Genomic DNA, 20376 nt, shown 5'->3' on the forward strand with positions numbered 1-20376 from the left:
TAACCCCAACCCCAACACCAACCCTAAAACCAACTTTCAACTTTATACCAACCCTACACCCAACTGCAGCCCTAAACTTAACCCTATTCTAACCCTAGCCCTAATCCTAACCCTAACCATAACCCTAGCCCCGACCCTACCACCAACTCCTGCCAGAACCATAACCCCATCCCTAACACCAACCTTAAACACAACCCTCAAATTTATACCAACCCTGCACCCAAACACAGCCCTAAACCTAACAGTAACCACAACCCTAACCCTAACCATAACTGACATAAAGCAGGCCTTAACATAATTTGTTTCAGAAACTGAGTAATGTACTTGGTCCACAGATGACCATGCATATTTTTAGGTTAAAACTGCATTGTGCAACATATCTCACCTTATTCTTGCTGAAAAAAGTATGTGAACGGGTTTGGAGAACTGAGTGACATATTGGCTCCATTCATTTGGATACACATCTTACGTGACCACTAGCATTTTCACAGAAAACTCAATCGCTATGCAAATTCCTTACCTAATAGTGTTTTGAAGGCTAAGGGACTAATTGGATCCATTCACTACCATGCACTTCTTGGACTGAAAGTACTTTATTCAGAGAACACTATCCTTAACCTAAACACTAGCTCTCCCCATTAAAATGTACAACAACCTTGAAACCAACAATTAACACAAACCTACCCAAAGCTTCACACCAGTCTTAATCACACCCTAAGCAAAATCCAAATCCCAACCCTAGCCTAAGCTGCACTCTAACCCACAGCCAAACACGAGTGCTATCCCAACATTAACCCCTAACCTAACCGTGAGCCTAACACTAACATTAAAATAATCGGTTTCAAAAACTGAGTAATAATAATATCTGCACATATTTCCAAGCATTTTAATGGAAAACAGAATGGTAAAGTAATGTTTCCTAGTAAACTATGAGAACAGTTTATCAATGTTTTTTGAGAGTTCATTGACTTACCAGCTCCATTCACTTTCAAGCAATTTTGTCAGAGAAAAAGAGCACTTCTGCAGAGCACTCAACTAAAAGTGTGCAAACCATTACCAAATCTGTTTTGAAAACTTAGGATGGTCCTGTTTCTGTTCACTGTGTAAGATTTTTTTTACTAAAACTGCAATATTTCAGAGAGCCCTCACTTTAACTTAACTTAAACATTACAGTGACGCAACCACAAACACAAAACAAGCACAAACTGAAACACTGAAGAACCAATACCAGCACAAATCCCAACCTCCAAACCCAGTCCCCAAATCAACCCAAAGCATAACTTCAACACAAACCCTCACACTAAACTTAAACCTTACCCTAACCCGGATAGTGTTCTCTGAAGAAAGTACTTTTAGTCCAAAAAGTGCATGGGAATGAATGGATCCAATAAGTCCCTTAGCTTTCAAAACAGTATTAGCTAAGGGATTTTCATAGCAATGGTTTAGTTTTCCATGAAAACGCTAGTTTTCATGCAAGATGTATATTGAAATGAATGGAGCCAGAATGTGACTCAGTTCTCAAAACCCATTCACAGACTTTTTCAGCTCGGATAAGGTGAGATATATTGGACAATGTTGTTTTACCCTAAAAATATGTGTGGTTGCATGTGAACCAAGTACATTACTCTGTATCTGAAACAAATTATGGTAAGGCTAGTACAGTGTCAGGGTTAGGGTTAGGGTTGGGGTTAGGGTTAAGGTTTGGGTTAGAGTTAGGGTTAGATTTTGGGTTGCAGTTGGGCATAAGTTTGGTATACAGTTTAGGGATATTTTTAGGGTTGCTTTTGGGGTTGGGGTTAGGTTTCCGGATTGGGTTGATGGTAGGGTTGAGGCTAGGTTTAGGGTTAAGGTTAGATTTTAGGGTTAGGTTTTGCATGAGGTTTGACTTGAGGTTAGGTTTGGGATTGATTTGGGGACTGGATGTTGAGGTTGGGATATGTGCTGGTATTGGTTCTTTGAGGTTTTGGTTTGCGTTTGCGGTTGTGTTAGTGTCATGTTCAAGTTAAGTTAGTGAGGGTTCCATGAAATACTGCAGTTTTACTAAAAAGTCACATACCAATGAGTGGAACTAGGACCATTCTAAGTTTTCAAAACAGGTTTTGCTAATGGTTTGCATTGCTGTAGATGAGTGCTCCACAGAAATGTTGCTTTTCTTCTACAATTTTGCTTGAAAAGGAATGGAGCTGGTAAGTCAATGAACTCTGAAAACCACCTTTTCAAATTGGTTTCATATTTTACTAAGAAACTTTTATTTTACAATGGTGTTTTCCATTAAAAATGCTTGGACATGTGTGGAGATATTATTATAACTCGGTTGTGAAACATATTATATTAATGTTAGTTGTAGGCTCAGGGTTTGCTTCAGGGATAACGTTGGCCTAGCATTAGTGTTTAGATGTGGGTTTGAGTTTGGTTTATGCTATGGTTAGGATTTAGATTCTGCTTAGGGTGGAATTAAGATGGTGAGAAGTTTCATTTAGGTTTGTGTTTGTGCTTGATTTTGAGGTTGTAGTACTTTCATGGGGAGTGCTAGTGTTAGGTTAAGGTTGGGTTAATGATAGTGTTCTCTGAAGAAAGTACTTTCAGTCCAAAAAGTTCATGGAAGTGAATGGATCCAATAAATCCTTTAGCTTCCATAGCAGTATTAGGTAAGGGATTTTCATAGCAATTGTTCAGTTGTCTATGAAAATTCTAGTTTTCACGCAAGATGTATATCCAAATGAATGGAGCCAGAATGGAACTCAGTTCTCAAAACCCGTTACGGACTTTTTTCAGCTAAAGTAAGGTGAGATATGTTGGACAATGCTGTTTTACCCTTAAAAAAAGTGTGGTTGCGTGTGGACCAAATACACTGCTCAGTTTCTGAAACAAAATATTGTAAGACTCGCTCAGTGTCAGGATTAGGGTTAGAATTAGGGTAAGGATAAGGGCTGCCTTTGGGTGCAGGGTTGGTACAAATTTGAGGCATGGGTTTAGGGTTGGTGTTGGAGTTAGGGTTGGGTTAGGGTTGGTGTTAGGTTTGGGGCTAGGAATAGGATAAGGGTTAAGGTTAAGGTTGGGGTTAGGATTAGGTTTCAGGATGTGGTTGGGTGCAGTGTTGGTACAAAATTTAGGATTGGGTTTAGGGCTGGTGTTAGGGCTGGGGTTATGAGTATGCTTAGGTTTGATGGTAGGGTTAGGGTAAGAGTTAGGGTTAGAGGTAGGTTAAAGTTAAGGATTAGGTTTTGTGTGATCGTTTGGGTTGAAGTTAAGCTTCTGGTTAATTTTGGGACTGGGTTTGGAGGTTGGGATTTGTGCTGGTATTGGTTCTTTGGGGTTTCCTTTTGTGTTTGTGGTTGTGGTTGTGTTAGAGTCATGTTTAGGTTAACTCAAAATGAGGGTTGTCTGAAATATTGCAGTGTTAGTAAAAAGTCTTACACCTGTGACTGGAACCCGGACCATTCTAACTTTTTGAAACAAGTTTAGGTAATGGTTTGCATAGCTGTAGTTGACTGCTCTTCAGAAATGCTCTTTTTCTCCCGCAAAATTGCTTGAAAGTGAATGGTGCTGGTATGTCAATGGGGTCTCAAAACACATTTACAAACTGATCTCCTATTTTACTAGGAAACATTACTTTGCAAAGGTGTCTTCCATTAAAAATGCTTGGATATTTGTGCAACTATTATTATTACTCGGTTTTTGATACACATTATGCCTTAACCTAACCTAAACCTTACATTGGCACTATCCGTAAACACACAACCTCAAAAACAACAACAAACATACACCGATGTGAAGTTGCTCACCAATCTTAACCCCACCCTAAGCAGAATTCAAGTCCTAACCCTAGCCTAAGCCAAACTCTAAACCACAACCAAACACTAATGCTTGCCCAGCCATAACACTGAAACTAAATCTGAGCCTAACAATAACATTAACATAATCTGTTTCAAAAACCGAGTAATAATAATATCTGCACACATTTCCAAGTATTTATAATGGAAAACACCATTGCAAAGTAATGTTTCCTAGTAAAATAGAAGACCAATTTGTAAATATATTTTGAGAGCTCATTGACTTACGGTCTCCATTCAGTTTCAAGCAACTTTGTTGAAGAAAAACAGAATTTCTGTGGAGCACTCAACTACAACAATGCATTTCCTGCTTTGAAAACTAAGAATGGTCCTGATTCCATTCACTGGAGTAAGATTTTTTACTAAAACTGTAATATTTCAGAGATCCCTCACTTTAGCTCAGCTTAAACATGGTATTAATGCAATCATAAATGCAAACACAAAGTGAAACCACAAAGAACCAATGCCAGCACTGATCCCAACCTCCAAACCCAGTCCCCAAATCAACCCCAAGCCTAACTTCAAGGCAAACCCTCATACTAAGCCTAACCCTTAACTGAACCCTAACCTGAGCCCTAGACCCAAGTCTGCCATCAACCATAACTGTAACCCTAACCCCAACCCTTAACCCAACCCTAAACTTTATACCAACCGTACACCAAACTGCAAACCAAATCCTAACCCTAACCCCAAACCAAATCTAACTCTAACCCTAACCTTAACCCAAACACAAGACCCAACCCTACCATCAACCCTAACCCTAACCCCAAACCCAACACCAGTCTTAAACTCAACCCTATATTTTATACCAAAGCTAAACCCAACAGCAACCTGAATCCTGAACTTAACCCTAACTCTAACCCTAAACCTAACCCTCACCGTAGACCCAACCCTACCACCAACCCCAACCTGAACCCTAATCCTAACACCAACAACCTTAAACCCAACCCTCAACTTTATACCAATCCTGCACCCATACAGTCCTAAACCTAACCCTAACCCCAACCCTAACATTAAACCTTACCATAACCCTAATACTGCCAGTGAGCTAGGCTAAAATTAATTTGTTTCAGGAACTGAGTAATGCACTTGGTTCACATGCGACCATACATATTTTGAGGGTAAAACAACATTGTCCAACATATCTCATGTTATTATAGCTGAAAAAATCTGTGAAGGGGTTTTAAGAACTGAGAGACATTCTGGCTACATTCATTTGGATATACGTCTTGCTTGAAAACTAGCATTTTCACATAAACCCCAACAATTGCTACACAAATCCCTTACCTAATATTGTTTTGAAGGCTAAGGGACTAATTGGAGCCATTCACTTCCATGCACTTTTTGAAAAGATTGAAAGTACTTTCTTCAGAGAACACTATCCTTAACCTAAACTAAACGTTACAAAGATTGGAAGTACTTTCTTCAGAGAACACTATCCTTAACCTAAACTAAACGTTACACTAGCACTGCCCGTCAGTCTACAACAACCTGAAAACCAACAACAAACACAAACTTACACTAAGCTTCTCACCAACCTTAATCCCACTCTAAGTAGAATCTAAATCCAAACCCTAGGCTCAGCTGAACTCTTACCCACAACCAAACACTACTGCTAGCCCAACCTCAATCTTTAACTTAACCCTGAGCTTAACACCAACATTAACATAATCTGTTTCAAAAACCGAGTCATAATAAAAACTGCACACATTTCCAAGCAGTTTTAATGGAAAGCACCATTGCAAAGTAATGTTTCCTAGTAAAATAAGAGACCAGTTTGTAAATGTGTTTTGAGAGCTCATTAACTTACCAGCTCCATTGACTTTCAAGGAATTTTGTTGGAGAAAAACAGCATTTCTGCAGGGCACTCAACTACAACAATGCAAACCATTACCTAAACGTGTTTTGGAAACTTAGAATGGTTCTAGTTCCATTCATTGGTGTAAGATTTTTTTACTAAAACTGCAATATTTCAGAGAACCCTCACTTTAACTTAACTTAAACATGACACTAATGCAACCACAAATGCAAAATCAAACCAAAACGTGAAAGAACAAATCCCAGCACAAATCCCAGCCTCCAAACCCAGTCCCAAAATCAATCCCAAGCCTACCTTCAAGCCAAACCATCGCACTAAACCTAGCCATAAACCTAAGCCTAACCTGAACCCTAGCTCCAACCCTACCATCAATGCTAACCATAACCATAACCCCAACCCCAACATCAGCCCTGAACCAAACCCTAAACTTTATACCAACCGTACACTAAACTGAAACTGGAATCCTAACTTGAACCCCAACCCTAACACTAATCCTAATCCTAACTCTAACTCAAACCCTAGCCCCAACCCTACAATCATCCCTAACCCCAACCCCAACACCAACCCAAAACACAACCCTCAAATTTATACCAACTCTGCACCCAACCACAGCACTAAACCTAACCCTAAACCCAGCCCTAAACCTAACCCTAACCCTAACTTTAACACTGACACAGAGCTAGCCCTAACATAATTTGTTTCAGAAACTGAGTAATGTACTTGGTCCCCATGTGACCATACATATTTTTAGGGTAAAACAGCATTGTCCAACATATCTCACCTGATTCTAGCTAAAAAAAATCTGAAAGGTTTTGAGAACAGAGTGACATTCTGACTAAATTCATTTGGATACACGTTTTGCTTGAAAAGTAGCATTTTCACAGAAACCTCAACAATTGCTATGCAAACCCCTTACCTAATACTGTTTTGAGGGATGAGGGACTTATTTCATCCATTCATTACCATGCACTTTTTGGACTGAAAGTCTTTTCTTCAGAGAACACTATCCTTATCCTAACCTAAACCTAACAGTAGCACTGCCTGTAAACCTACAGCAACCTCAAAACCAACAACAAACACAAACCTAGTGAAGCTTCTCATCAATTTTAATCCTCCCTAGGCAGAATCCAAATTCTAACCCTAGTGTAAGCTAAACTCTAACCCGCAACCAAACAATAATCCTAGCTCAACCTTAACCCTGAACTTAACCCTGAGCCTAACAATAGCATTAACATAATCTGTTTAAAAAACCGAGTATTAATTATCTACACAGATTTCCAAACATTTTTAATGGAAAGCACCATTGCAAAGTAATGTTACCTAGTAAAATAGGAAACCAGTTTGTAAATGCATTTTGAGAGCTCATTGACTTACCAGCTCGATTCACTTTCAAGAAATTTTTTCAGAGAGAAACAGCATTTCTGCAGAATACTCAACTGCAGCCATGCAAACCATTACCTAAACCTGTTTTGAAAACTTAGAATGGTCCTGGTTCCATTCATTGGCATCATTACCTAAACCTGTTTCAAAAACTTAGAATTGTCTTGGTTCCATTAATTTGCATAAAGTTTTGTTCTAACACTACAATATTTCAGAGAACCCTTACCCTAGACTAAACTTAAAAATAACACTAACACAACTGCAAACACAGGCACAAACTGAACCCTAAAATACCCAAACCAGCACAAATCTCAACCTGCAAACCCAGTTCCAAAATCAACTCCATGCCTAACTTCTACCTAAACTCTCATGCTAATCCTAACCCAACCCTAACCCTAACCCTAGCCCCAACCCTAACCCTAGCCCTAATGCTAACTTTAACCCTAACATTGAGCCTACACTTCACGTAATTTGTTTCATAAACTGAGTGATGTACATGGTACACACACACTCACACACATTTTTAGTGTAAAACAGCATTGTCAAACAAATCTCACCTAATCCTATTTGAAAAATGTCTGCAAATGTGTTTTCAGAACTGAGTGATATACTGGCTCCATTCGCTTTCATGCACATTTTTGCATGAAAAACAGCATTCTCACAAACACTCAACTACAGCAATGCAAAAGCATTACCTAAGACTGCTCTGAAAACTGAGTAAGATCATGGCTCCATTTGCTTCCAGACACTTTTTGAGTCAAAATCAACATTTTCATTGGACACTCGCTTTATGCTTGGTGAAACCTGTATGTAAATCATTTCATAAATCTGAATGATAGAATGGCTACATTCACTTTTTAAAGTGAAGAACAGCATTGCTACAGAAAACTCATTTTGTGCTCTTCAAAACTGGTATGTGTGTTCTAGAAACATTCTCAAATACTGCCTCCATTCACCTCCATTCAGTTTTTTGATTGAAACTCAGCAATTTCCAGAAGACTCCCCAATATATGACAATCCCAAACCCTATCCCAACACCAAACACAACCCAAACCTAACCCTAACACTAACCCTAACCCAATCTAACCCAAACCCTAACACTCAACCTGACATAATCTAATTCCAAAACTGAGTAACATGCTTCCTCAATTCATTTCCATGCATTTTTATAGTGTAAAACAGCATTGACAAGGAAATCACTCCTGGTACTATGTGAAACAAGTATGTAAATGTGTTTTGAGAGCTGAGTGACATACCAGCTCCATTCATTTTGATGGATGCTTTGCAGGAAAACTAGTATTTAACAGAAAACTCAACAATTGCTATGCAAAACCCTTACCTAATACTGTTTTGAAGGCTAAGAGACTTAATGTATCCATTCACTTCCATGCACTTTTTGGATTGAAAGTACTTTCTTCAGAGAACACTAACTGTTGTAGTTAGATTCAGTTGTCAACTAGGCCAGGTGAAGGTGCCTAGTTATGTTATTGTGTATGTGAATCAATGATACTTGAACCTCATCTGTTGGTCCCTACATCTGTGGTCAGCTAGGAGGCATGCCTTTTGCAATGAGTGATGTTTGATTTAATTGGCTGATACTTAAATGAGAGAGACCAACATAGCAGAACACAAGCAGCTCAGCATACCTCATCTCAGAACTCGAAGTTTTGCCCAAACCTTTGGAGATGCAGAAATAAAACAACCTGGGGAAAGTTGCTGGAATCCAGAGACCTAAAGAGAAGACCAGAAGAGATCCCCTGAGCCTTACCATGTAAGACTGAACCTCAGATGAAAGTTAGCTGCCTTTCTTCTGAAGAACTAATGAAATAAATCCCCTTTTATTAAAAGCCAATCTGTCTATGGTGTGTTGCATTTTGGCAGCTAGCAAACGAGATCAGGTTTGGTACCAGAAGTGGGGTGCTGCTGCAGTTTGCAAGTATCAGATATGTTGGAATGAATTTTTTGGATGGCTAAGGGGAAGATTTTGGAGGAACTGTGAAGAGAATGATGGAGAAATCCTGGAGTGCTTGAAGAGACTGTTGGTATAAATGGAACCTTTGGCAACCTGGACAAAGCTGGACACAAAAGGGAAAAATTGGAGTTTGCAGAGTGAGAACCATGGAAGCTCAGGTCTGAAGTCAAGAAACCTCAGCCAGGAGAGTGGGCCCACCCATACACATGGAGAGGGTGAGTTTACCCTGAAGGGGGATGATGAGTTTCACACCTCATTGCAGTGGAAGAGTCGTGCAGCCTCAGGCCTTCAAGAAGGTACAGCATGCTCCTTGGGGGACTGGGGAGAGCCTGGCTGCCACCACCTGGAGGGGTTGAGTGTGCGCCCCAGAAAGGGCAGAGAACCAGGGGTGGCCCTCATGCCTGAAGAGCATGGGGCCGAGAAAAAGTTGGTCTTCTCAATGTTTTCCGAGGTTGATTTGGAAAGGGGCCAGCCACTGCATAGGCCCTTGGAAAGGGTGGGGTGGCCACTTTCTAAAGCCAGAGGATAAATGACTTTCAGACTTTGAAATCCAATTGTGTTTGCCCTGCAGGCTTTCCTTCTAGCTTTTCCCTATGGATCCTGTGACTCTCCTCCTTTGCATATCGGCACCAGATAATTGTTTTGAAATTCATAGGTCCACAGCTAGAAGAGATTTTTTTGGACCTTAATATTGCCTAAGTTGATGCATATAGTTGTCAAGTTGACAAGGGGTGGACATGTGGCAGTTAGATTCATTTGTCAACTTGGCCAGGTGAAGGTGACTAGTTATGTTTGTGGATATAAGCCAATGATACATGAACATCATCTGTTGCTCATTACATCTGTGGTCAGCTAGGAGGCATGCCTGCTGCAATAAATTATGTTTGATTTAATTGGCTGGTGTTTAAATGAGAGAGGTCAAGGTAGCACAGCCCAAGCAGCTCAGCATACCTCATCTCATCACTCACAGCTCTGCTCAGGCCTTTGGAGATACAGAAAGAAAACCCTGGGAAAAGCTGTTAGAATACAGAGGCCTGGAGAAAAGGCCAGCAGAGATCACCCTGAGCTTTCCCACATAACAAAGAACCTCAGATGAAAGCTAGATGAGTTCTTCTGGAGAAATAAAGAAATAAATATCCTTTTATTAAAAGCCAATCCATCTCTGGTGTTTTGCATCCCAGCAGCTAGCAAACCAGAACACTAAACTTAACCTAAACCTAGCATTAACACTACCCCCCGTAAAGCTACAACATACTCAAAACCAACAGAAAACCCAAACAAACCCCAAGCTTCACATCAATCTTAATCCCACCCTAACCATAATCCAACTCCTAATTCTTGCCTAAACCTAACACTAACCCACAACTTAACACTAATGCTATCCCTACTTTAACCCTAAACCTAACCCTGAGCCTAACACTAACACAAATATAATCTGTTTCAAAAACCTAGTAATCATAATACATCCAGACATTTCCATGCATTTTTAATGGAAAACAGCATTGCAAAGTAATGTTACCTAGTAAAATATAAGAACAGTTTGTAAATGTGTTTTCAGAGCTCATTGATATACCAGCTCCATTCACTTTCAAGCAATTTTTTGGTGAAAAACAACATTTCTGCAGAACCCACAACTACAGCTATGCGAACCATTACCTAAACCTATTTTGAAAACTGAGAATTGTCTGGGTTCCTTCAACTTGCATAAGGTTTTGCACCAAAACGACAATATTTCAGAGAACCTTTACCCTAAACTTAAGTTAAACATAACACTAACACAAAGAAAAACACAAAACAAAAAACCAAAAAAAACAATACCAGCACAAATGTGAACCTCCAAACCCAGTTCCAAAATCATCCCCAAGCCTAACTTAAACCAAAATCCTCAGCCTAACCCTAATCCAAATCTAACCCTAACCCTAACCCTAACCCAGCCCCAACCCTAACCCCACTTAACCCTAACCCTAACACCAACCCGAACCCCAACCCTAACCTTAACCCCAACCTTTCCCCAACCCCAGCACTAACCCCAATCCTAACCCAAACCCTAACCCTAACCCTAACCCTAGCCCTAACCTAACTCTAACACTGAGCCTAGCTTTAACTTAATTTAAGAAACTGAGTAATGTACTTGGTCCATACATGTCCATTTATATTTTTAGTGTAAAACAGTATTGTCAAAAATATTTCACCTAATTCTATTTGAAAAAATTCTGCAAATGTGTTTTGAGAACTGAGTGATATACTGGCTCCGTTCATCTCCATGCACATTTTTGCGTGAAAAACAGCATTCTCGCAGAACACTCAACTAGTGTAACACAAGATCATTACCTAAGACTGTTTTGAAAACTAAGTAAAATCGTGGTTCCGTTTGCTTCCAGACACTTTTTGAGTCAAAATCAGCACTTTCATTGGATATTTAATGCTGGGTGAAACCTGTTTGTAAGTCATTTCATAAATCTGAGGGATAGAATGGCTACATTAAACTTTTTAAAGTGAAGAACAGCATTGTTACAGAAAATTCTTCTTGTGCTCTTAAAAACTGGTAAGTAAATTCTGCAAACATTCTCAAATACTGCCTCCATTCACCTCCATTCAGTTTTCTGAGTGAAACTCAGCAATTTCCAGAACATACCCCAATATATGATAATCCCAAACCCTATCACAAAATCAACACCAACCATAACCCAAACCTAACCCTAAGACTAACCCTAACCCAATCTAAACCCAAACCCTAACACTTGACCTGACATAATCTGATTCCAACACTGAGTAACATACTTCCTTGATTCATTTCCATGCATTTTTTAGTGTAAAACAGGATTGTCAAGGAAATCACTCCTGGCACTATGTGAAACAAGTATACAAATGTGTTTTGAGAACTAAGTGACATACTGGCTCCATTCATTTTGATGAACGCTTTGCTTGAAAAACACCATTTTCACAGCACTCAACAAGTGCTATGCAAAACCCTTACCAAATACTGTTTTGAAGCCTAAGAGACTTAATGGATCCATTCAGTTCCATTCACTTTTTGGACTGAAAGTACTTTCTTAAGAGAACACTAACCTTAACCTAAACCTAACCTAAACCTAACAGGAACACTACCCCTAAACCTACAACAACAGCAAAACCAACAGCAAAACCAAACCAACCCTAAGCTTCACACCAATCTGAATCCCACCCTAACCATAATTCAAATCATAACCTTAGCCTAAACTTAACCCACAACCTAACACTAATGTTATCGCTACCTCAACCCTAAATCTAACCCTGAGCCTAACCCTAACATTAACATAATCCAATTCAAAAACCGAGTAATGATAATATATCCAGACATTTCCATGCAATTTTAATGGAAAACAGCATTGCAAAGTAATGTTTTCTAGTAAAATATGAGAACAGTTTGTAAATGTGTTTTGAGAGCTAATTGACTTACAAACTCCATCAACTTCCAAGGAATTTTTTGGTGAAAAACAGCATTTATGCAGAGCCCTCAACTACAGCTATGAGAACCACTACCTAAACCTGTTTTGAAAACTCAGAATTGTCTTAGTACCATTAACTTGCATAAGGCTTTGTACAAAAAGTACAATATTTCATGGAACCCTTACCCTAAACTTAACTTAAACATGACATTAAGGAAAACAGAAACAGAAAATCAAATCAAAACTGAAAAAACCAATACCAACACAAATCCCAACCTCCAAATCCAGTCCCAATATCAACCCCAAACCTAAATTCAACCCAAACCATGATCCTAATCTTAACCCTAATGTTAACCCTAACCCTAACCATAACCTAACCCAGACCCTAACCTTAACTTTGCCCGAACCCTAACACTAAACCTAACCCTAACTCTAACCTAACCTTAACCCTAACCTGAACCCTAACCTTAACACTAACCCTATCCCTAACCTGAACTCAAACCCTAACCCAAATCCAAACCCTAACACTAATCCTAGCCATAACCCTAACCCGAACCCTAACCTGAACCCTAACCCGAACCTGATCCCAAACCCTAACTCAAACCCTAATCCGAACCCAAACCCTAAACCCTATCCCTAACCTGAACCCGAACCCTAACCTGAACCTGTAGAGAAGCCTTACTCTTCTCTGACCCAGTTGCTCCCATGAATATGTCAGTGAAGTTTCATGGAGCCGTTCAGTGGATCCCTACTCTCCAGAAGCCTTGAGTGAAGAACTGCTGCCATCAACCAAGAAAGAAGCCAAGGGGAAAGGCACAGCCCTGTGGAAGCCACAGCCCATGGGACTGTGGGGAAATGTAACCTTAAACACACTGAGAATGTGTGTTCAGAGACCAGTGAGCAAGATCAAGTTCTGGAAGGGTCAAGAAAACTGAATTCAGGCAGAAGTTTCAGTGACCTCAGACACCACATGACTCACAAAGTTTTGAAAAAAGTTAAGTACTTTATTTGCATCAATTTGATCTTGACAGCACTAATACAATCTCCATCTTAAGCTACACATGAAATCAATCATCTTAAAAATTGTAAAAATTCAAACACATATAGCTTCTTTAAACAGCCTTGTTTTTAACTACTTAGTTATGTAGACTTTTAAAAAATATTTTTATTGACAAATCTTAACACACAACCATAAAGTTTCTAGAAGAAAATGTAGAGAAACATTTTCAGGACCTAGAAATAGGAGGTAGCTTCCTAACCTTTATGCACAAAGCACAAGCAACAAAAGATAAAATAGATAAATGGAAATTCAAGAGCAAATGCCTTTGTGTCTCCAAATACTTTGTTAAAAAATGAACAGGCAGTCAACTCAAAGGGAGAAAATATTTGGAAATCACACATCAGATAAAGGTTTGATATCCTGTACACAACTCAACAACAAAAGAACCCAATTATAAAATGTGGTAAAGATATGAATAGACATTTTTTTTTCAGAAAAGAAATACAGATGGCTAAAAAGCACATGAAGAGTTGCTGATTTTCATTGGCTATTAGGGAAATGCAGATCAAGTCTACAATGAGATACCACCTCACACCTATAAAAATGGCTGCTATTAAACAAGGAGAAAACTACAAATGTTGGAGAGGATGTGGAGAAACTGGTACATTTATCCACTGTTTGTTGGAATACAAAATGGTATAGCTGCTATGGAAGACAATTTGGTGGTTCCTTAGAAAACTAAATATCAAGTTGCCCTATGACCCTTCCTAGAAGATCTATACCTATGCTTGGTATATACCTAGAAGAGCTGAAAGCAGTGACACAAACAGACATTTGCACACTGATGTTCATAGTAGCATTATTCACAATTGCCAAAAATGGAAACAATTCAAGTGCCCATCAACAGACGAGTGGATTAACAAAATGCAGTATAGACATACAATGGAATATTATGCATCTGTAAGACAAAATGACATCTTGAATTACATGACAAGATGGATGAGATTTGAAGACATAATACTGAGTGAAATAAGCCAGATACAAAAGGATAGATACTGTATGATTCCACTTTTATGACTATGGTAAAGGTAAAATCAGAGGCTTATAAAATAGAACATAGGGGACTTAAAGATACACAGAAGCTAGAGGTGGGTGAACCATTAGCTAATGAGGTTGAATTACAATGTAAGGGAATAGATAGAAGTGAAGGTGGTTCTCTAGTGGGTCTAGAAGTAATATTACCATATTGAAAATGAACATGATTGAAAGGGATTGTATAAGCTTTTGTGTCCCACTGATTAACACTACAAATATAAATAAGTTCTTGCATGAACTACTGCAAAAGTATGAGTCTTGTACAAACAGTGTATAAATTGGGGGTATGGGGGACAACTGCTATTGCTGCTATGGGCTGCTTAACAGGAAAGCATCAATAGTACCACCGTAACACCGGGGTAAATGATGGGGGAAGGGATAAGAGATAAGGGGTGGGGCTTTAGATTTTCTGTTTGGTGAGGGTGTGTTTCTTGGTGTTCTAGTTTATTAGCTGCTAGAATGTTAGAATGCTGGAATGCACATGGCAAACTGGTGTCATCTACTAGCTTCCTCTCCAGCTCCCCGGAGACGTTTTCCTTTTTCATCTTCTAAAATCACTGGCTGCTGGACTCTGCTTCTAATGGCTATGTCATTCTGCTCTCTCTGAATCTCTCACATTCTCCAAAATATTTCCTCTCTTATAGGATTCCAGTAAATTAATCAAGACCCATCCGAGAGTGGAGATACGTCTTCACCTAATCCAGTTTAACAACCACTCTTGAGCTCCAGAGAGCTGATCTCATTACAGTTTCAAATATATAGTACTCAATAGGGATTAGAAGAAGTGGCTGCCTTTACAAAATGGGATGAGGATCAAAACATGGCTTTTCTAAGGTACACACATCCTTTCAAATCAGCACAATTGGTGACCTTTCTTTGGGGGACAATAAAATTATCTAAAATTGAGTGTTGATGGACTTGACTTTAGACATTATACATGATGCCCGATGAATGCAAGTGGCTGAACAATGCACTGACCGAGTAGATTGGCAAATGATGGTGTGTACATATGATCAAGCAGTGTGCTGCTACAAAAAGGAATGAAGTCGTGAGGCATGCTACATTGTGAATGATCCTGTGGGACATTTAATGAGGCAAAATAAGCCAGAACCAAAAGACCAATTATTGTATAGATTCACTTAGAAAATACTTATAAGAAAACAGGGGCTTAGTTTGTAGGCTCTTACACTGGTCACGTTTAGCCCAGAGTGGTAATTATTATTTCTGGATTTTGAGAGGCTGTTCTATACATGTATAACCTGGTATTTAGAGGTAAGAATGAAGCTGATCAGGTTGGGATTAACGTAATTCAGAATACACGGGTAACGAAGACACTGCCTATTCTTTAGAACTTCATCTATTCCTTGAGACCAAAGAAAGAAAGATTCATGTTGTCCAGAACCTAAATTTTCTGTAGCACATAATCTATCTCAACCTGTCTGGATAGATCATTTATACAATCCAAACACAGGGAGCCCAGAATAAGAATGAGGGTCTTTAATCCTGTATAGCCTAATGTAATGCCTGGATACATCCCAAAGTATCTTAAGCAGGTAATTAAAAAGTATTGGCAAAAATAAAAAAAATAAAAAAATAAAAAAACTTAAAAAAAAAAGTATTGGCAAAGTTCCCTTGAGGGATGTTACAACTGATGAAAGCATAAATTATCATAATAACTATAGTCCAGTTTAACTCAGCACTTACTCTTCATGTTGTGCAGTTCCAGATTTTTAAAAAAAGTTTTAAGAAAACAGTACACTCAGAATTACTAAAAATGGATCTCTTAGTTGGTATAATGGTAGGCAGCTTTAATTAAAGTACCCACATAATCACTGTAAAGTCTGTGTTTACTGCTGAAAGCCCCCAGCCACTGCACGCCAGCACCCTGTGGTCCCTGCCCTGGCTGTGTGAGGGTCCCTCTGCCTGAGCCCAAGAACAAGCAACAACAGAAGCAAGTGGCAGTTCTCGTGAGGTGTGGTCAACCTGCCCAGGTCCCCCAGGGGAGGCACAGTTTAGGGGCAGGGCCCACTGGAGAGAGAAAAACTGTATGGAGCTTCCAGGTGTGCTGCAGACACAGGGGTCAGTTCCCAGATGAGTCAGCCCCAGCAGCCAAGGAGGGGTCCCTGGTGGTCCACAGAACCTGTTCCTGAGGCCTGTTGCTTCATCATCTCCTCTTCACCCATGCCCAAGCATATGGGGGTCGTAAGCACAGGGCAGAGTTCGGCAGCAGTTTACTAGGCATAGAGGCTCAGCTGGGGCTGCTCTTAACAGTTGGGTGGACAGGCCAGGGTTGGGGTCTAGGCTGTGCTCTAACAGGGGCTGCAGTGAATCATGTCCTTCAGGTTCTGGCTGAAGGACATGATTGCTCCACTGGCTCACAGAAAACTGCAGCCTACACTCAGATGGCAGGTGCTGTACCTGGTCCTCACGATAGAGGTTTGTGTGGCCAGGGGACCTCATCTAAAGTCCTAACCCTAACCCTAAACCCTAAACCCTAACTCCTAACCCCTAATCCCTAACCTTCACAACTGGTCCTATCTGTGAATGGTAGAGTTACTTTCTTAGTGGGAACCATTCTGATTTCTAAATGTCAATCATAGTGGAAGAGCAACCCAGGAAAAGAATGAGTAAAAACTTGAGGCAGAATAAAGCTTGGTTACTTCATGCATAGAAGAGAAGCTAGTGAGGCTGGAACAGAGAGGCGGTCAGGTGCCAAAACCTTCAGGGTCTAAGTAAGATCTGTACCAGGGGGCCAGACTTCATGCTGGAGTCTAGGTACACTGAGGTCACTGGATCAGGAGGAAGATGATCTGACTTACATAACCACTGCAGTTGCAGTGAACCAGCCAGAGGCCAGAGTGGATGTAAGGAAGACTATTGTCAGGAGACAAATGCAGTACTCAGGGTAAGAGATGTGGCCAGATTCCAAATGCGTAACAATATAGAAAAAACTTTGCAGATTTGAGGTTTATTTTGAAGACAGAGCTGATGTAAGTAGTTGAAGTATTAGACATACGGAATGGGAGAAAGAGCAACTGAGGACATACCTGGGGTCCACATATCTATTGAGTCTGGAATATAAGCTTGGAAGTCTTCAAAGAAGATGACATCAAACTCGAGGAGTAAGTCACCTTGAGAGCCTGATTCAAAAATGTACAGGGCCTGAACTGAGCCCTGGAATGGCCTACCTTCACAGAGATGGCCCACTGACACCTAACCAGCTTTTGACTGGAACTACTAGGGGTGAGAAGCTCTTTGTTCATAATAACAAAGGCACTGAGAATGATGCTCACTCAGGAAAAGAAACAAAAGACACACTTTCAAGGACTTTGAGCCTAGACCCAGCAGTGTCAGATGTCCTGTCTGTAGCTCTCTGACACAAAGGGTTAGTACTCTTTACTGATTAACCTTTTATTTTTTTCAAAAAAAAATAGAGATTTATTACAATGATGTGGCATAATGACATAAAGCAATCCACTGACAGGGCATCCTTTCAAAAGTAAGCACCAGTGTTCAATTATGTTATTGATGGCTAGTTCATCTAATCAAACACTAAAAAGAATATTGTTTTATTAACAGACTAAACATTTCATTTAATTGTAGAAGCTTTTCTAAATGCACTTCTGCCTTCTGGCAGGATGGATATTTCATAAGAAAACCTACAAGTGGTGTCTGTGCTTGTCTGTCAGTGACGCCAATATACTGGTCTTACTTCTGCCCAACAACCATAACATCAAATTCACCAACCAGCTAAGAATGGACCAAACCCACATCAACCCAACAGAACATTCCTGGAAGGGTTCTGTACTACAACAACCTCCCATAACCACTCTAGGGAAAGGCTTTGTTCCAGGATGAGGGGCACGAGAAAAAAGAAATTGAACTAAATTCTTCATCAGGAGTATCCAGGAAGGCCTTGGCTGCCCCCACTCGGCAGGGACTGCAGGGCCTGCAGACCCTTTGGCTTTTCTTTCTGGTGGCCTCATCTACAGGCCTTACCTGTGCTGAGCAGGCTGCTGTAGAGGGAAGGAAAAAGAGAACTGAAAAAAAACAGCTAACACTAACTGTGTTCTTATAATTCCCTTACAATTTTAATACCCTTGGAAAACTTCATATAAATCAACTGACTGATTTCTGTAAATCATGAGGTAGGTATTATCACCACACCCAACTTTAGAGTCAAGTAACTAAGGTAAAGAGAGATTAAATAACTTGCCAAAGGTGTGACAGCTACAAAGTGGAAGGTCCAGAAACTGAATTCAAGATGTGTAGCTAGGTCATTGAACTAAATGGTCAGCAGACAAAGCCAAGATAAAAATAGGCAAGACTTTCCGCTACCTTAGGAGCAGGAGCTGGCTGTTTCCTCACCCCCCAGGACCTTTTGCCCTGGTCCAAGCCCTAGTTCTGTATTCCTGAGTGGTCCAGGCTTTTCACTCTCCCTTTTCCCCTGGGTTTCCCTAATCCCACTTCCTTACCTGCACCAACCCTGTGCTCTGAGCTTCTTCTGTTTCACCACTAGTCTTCCCCTCCACACTTTTGAACTAGGCCATCCTGAATCAATCACTTTCCAGCCCCTTAATGGCCTTGAGAGCACACAGGGCCTCCCTCCGTTCTGCTTCCATCTGAGCCCTGTAGTCTGTGAACAAGGAGCACATGAGCTGTCTCTTCTGGGGCAGGGGGGTTCTTTCACTGCACAGTGTCTGGATTGCCCTAGTAGCTGCTCTTCTGTGGGTAAAAAACACCAGTGACTTTCTCTCTTCTCATCTCCCATCACCCCACCACAAAGGCACCAATTCCATCCCCAGGCAGCACCTGCAGGCAATACCGCCATCCCCGCCCACTTCCCCCCAACTCAACAGGAGGGCTCCTCACTCCGTTTTAGGCTGGGTCTCTGGGTCCTGAGACCAAGCTCTAACTGCTCCGCACACCAGGCTAGTTCCTGGGCCAGCTGCTCAGCCTGTGATGGTTTTGGCGATCGGGGGATGGAGAAGAGCAGCTGGGAAAGGGTACTGGGATCCCAAAGCTCAGGCTTGGTTCCATCCCGAAAGGAACCCCAAAACCCCATCCACCCACCCCTTCCCTACCATAAGTCCGTAGACCGCAGGCCACAAGACCTCGACCACACCCACCGCGGCCTCAACCCCAGGATGCACCCGGGGATTCCACCCTTCTGGCCTGGGACCGGATCTTGCCTGGGCCTCAGCGCTTAGTGGGGGCTCCTCTGGCACGCGCTTTTCTGAGGCCTTCTTACCGCCGTCGGCCACAGAGGCACTGTTCTGGCGTTTCTTCCTCCTCTTCTTCGAGGCTGCGCCTCCGTCGCCACCTACAGGGTGCACCCCGGAGTCAGTGCCTTAAAGGTGGGGTGCCCCGAGCAGAGACGGGCTGGATGGGGCGTTACAGAGGAAGGACTGAGAACCGGGCCAGGGAGTCGGGAACCGTGGGGCGCGCAGGCACCTAGGGCTGGGGCCGCCGACCTCCTGAGCAGTGAGAACAGGGGCCTGGAGAAAGAGGGGCAGCGCAGAGGTCATCGGAGGCGGCAGACAACCCGCAGCCCCGTCACTCCAGTGGGCTCTCCACCGGCTCTCACCGCCATGCGTTGCAGTCGCTGCCGGAACTAACGTAATTCGTAGCGTCCAGCGCCGAATTCCCTCCTCCGGAAACGCAGCTGCGATGGGGTGTTCCGCAGGGCACAGAGAAGTGAGGTGGGCGGGGCCTCGCGGGGTGGGGGTAGAGAGAACAAGGGGGTCTTAGGTTCCTCTCAGGGAAAAGTGCGAAGAGGGCTACTTCCTGGGATTCTGGGATGAGAAGCGTAGTGTAAAGGGTCAGGAGCCCTGAGGCAGGCTCGAGCC

At 41.4% G+C, this 20376-nt stretch overlaps 1 long non-coding RNA gene across 1 annotated transcript in view; it reads right to left on the bottom strand.

The window, feature by feature from the left end:
* The window catches only part of LOC143650886 (uncharacterized), a 126809-nt gene extending 106669 nt beyond the window's left edge, over positions 1 to 20140 (bottom strand). The window contains exon 1 of the long non-coding RNA XR_013159717.1: positions 19779 to 20140. This is a non-coding gene — a long non-coding RNA (uncharacterized LOC143650886). The remainder of the gene's footprint in view (positions 1 to 19778) is intronic.
* Between the last annotated feature and the right edge of the window lie 236 nt (positions 20141 to 20376).

This window comes from Tamandua tetradactyla, chromosome 11, assembly GCF_023851605.1.
Source record: "Tamandua tetradactyla isolate mTamTet1 chromosome 11, mTamTet1.pri, whole genome shotgun sequence".
In the NCBI taxonomy this organism is placed as follows: domain Eukaryota; kingdom Metazoa; phylum Chordata; class Mammalia; order Pilosa; family Myrmecophagidae; genus Tamandua; species Tamandua tetradactyla.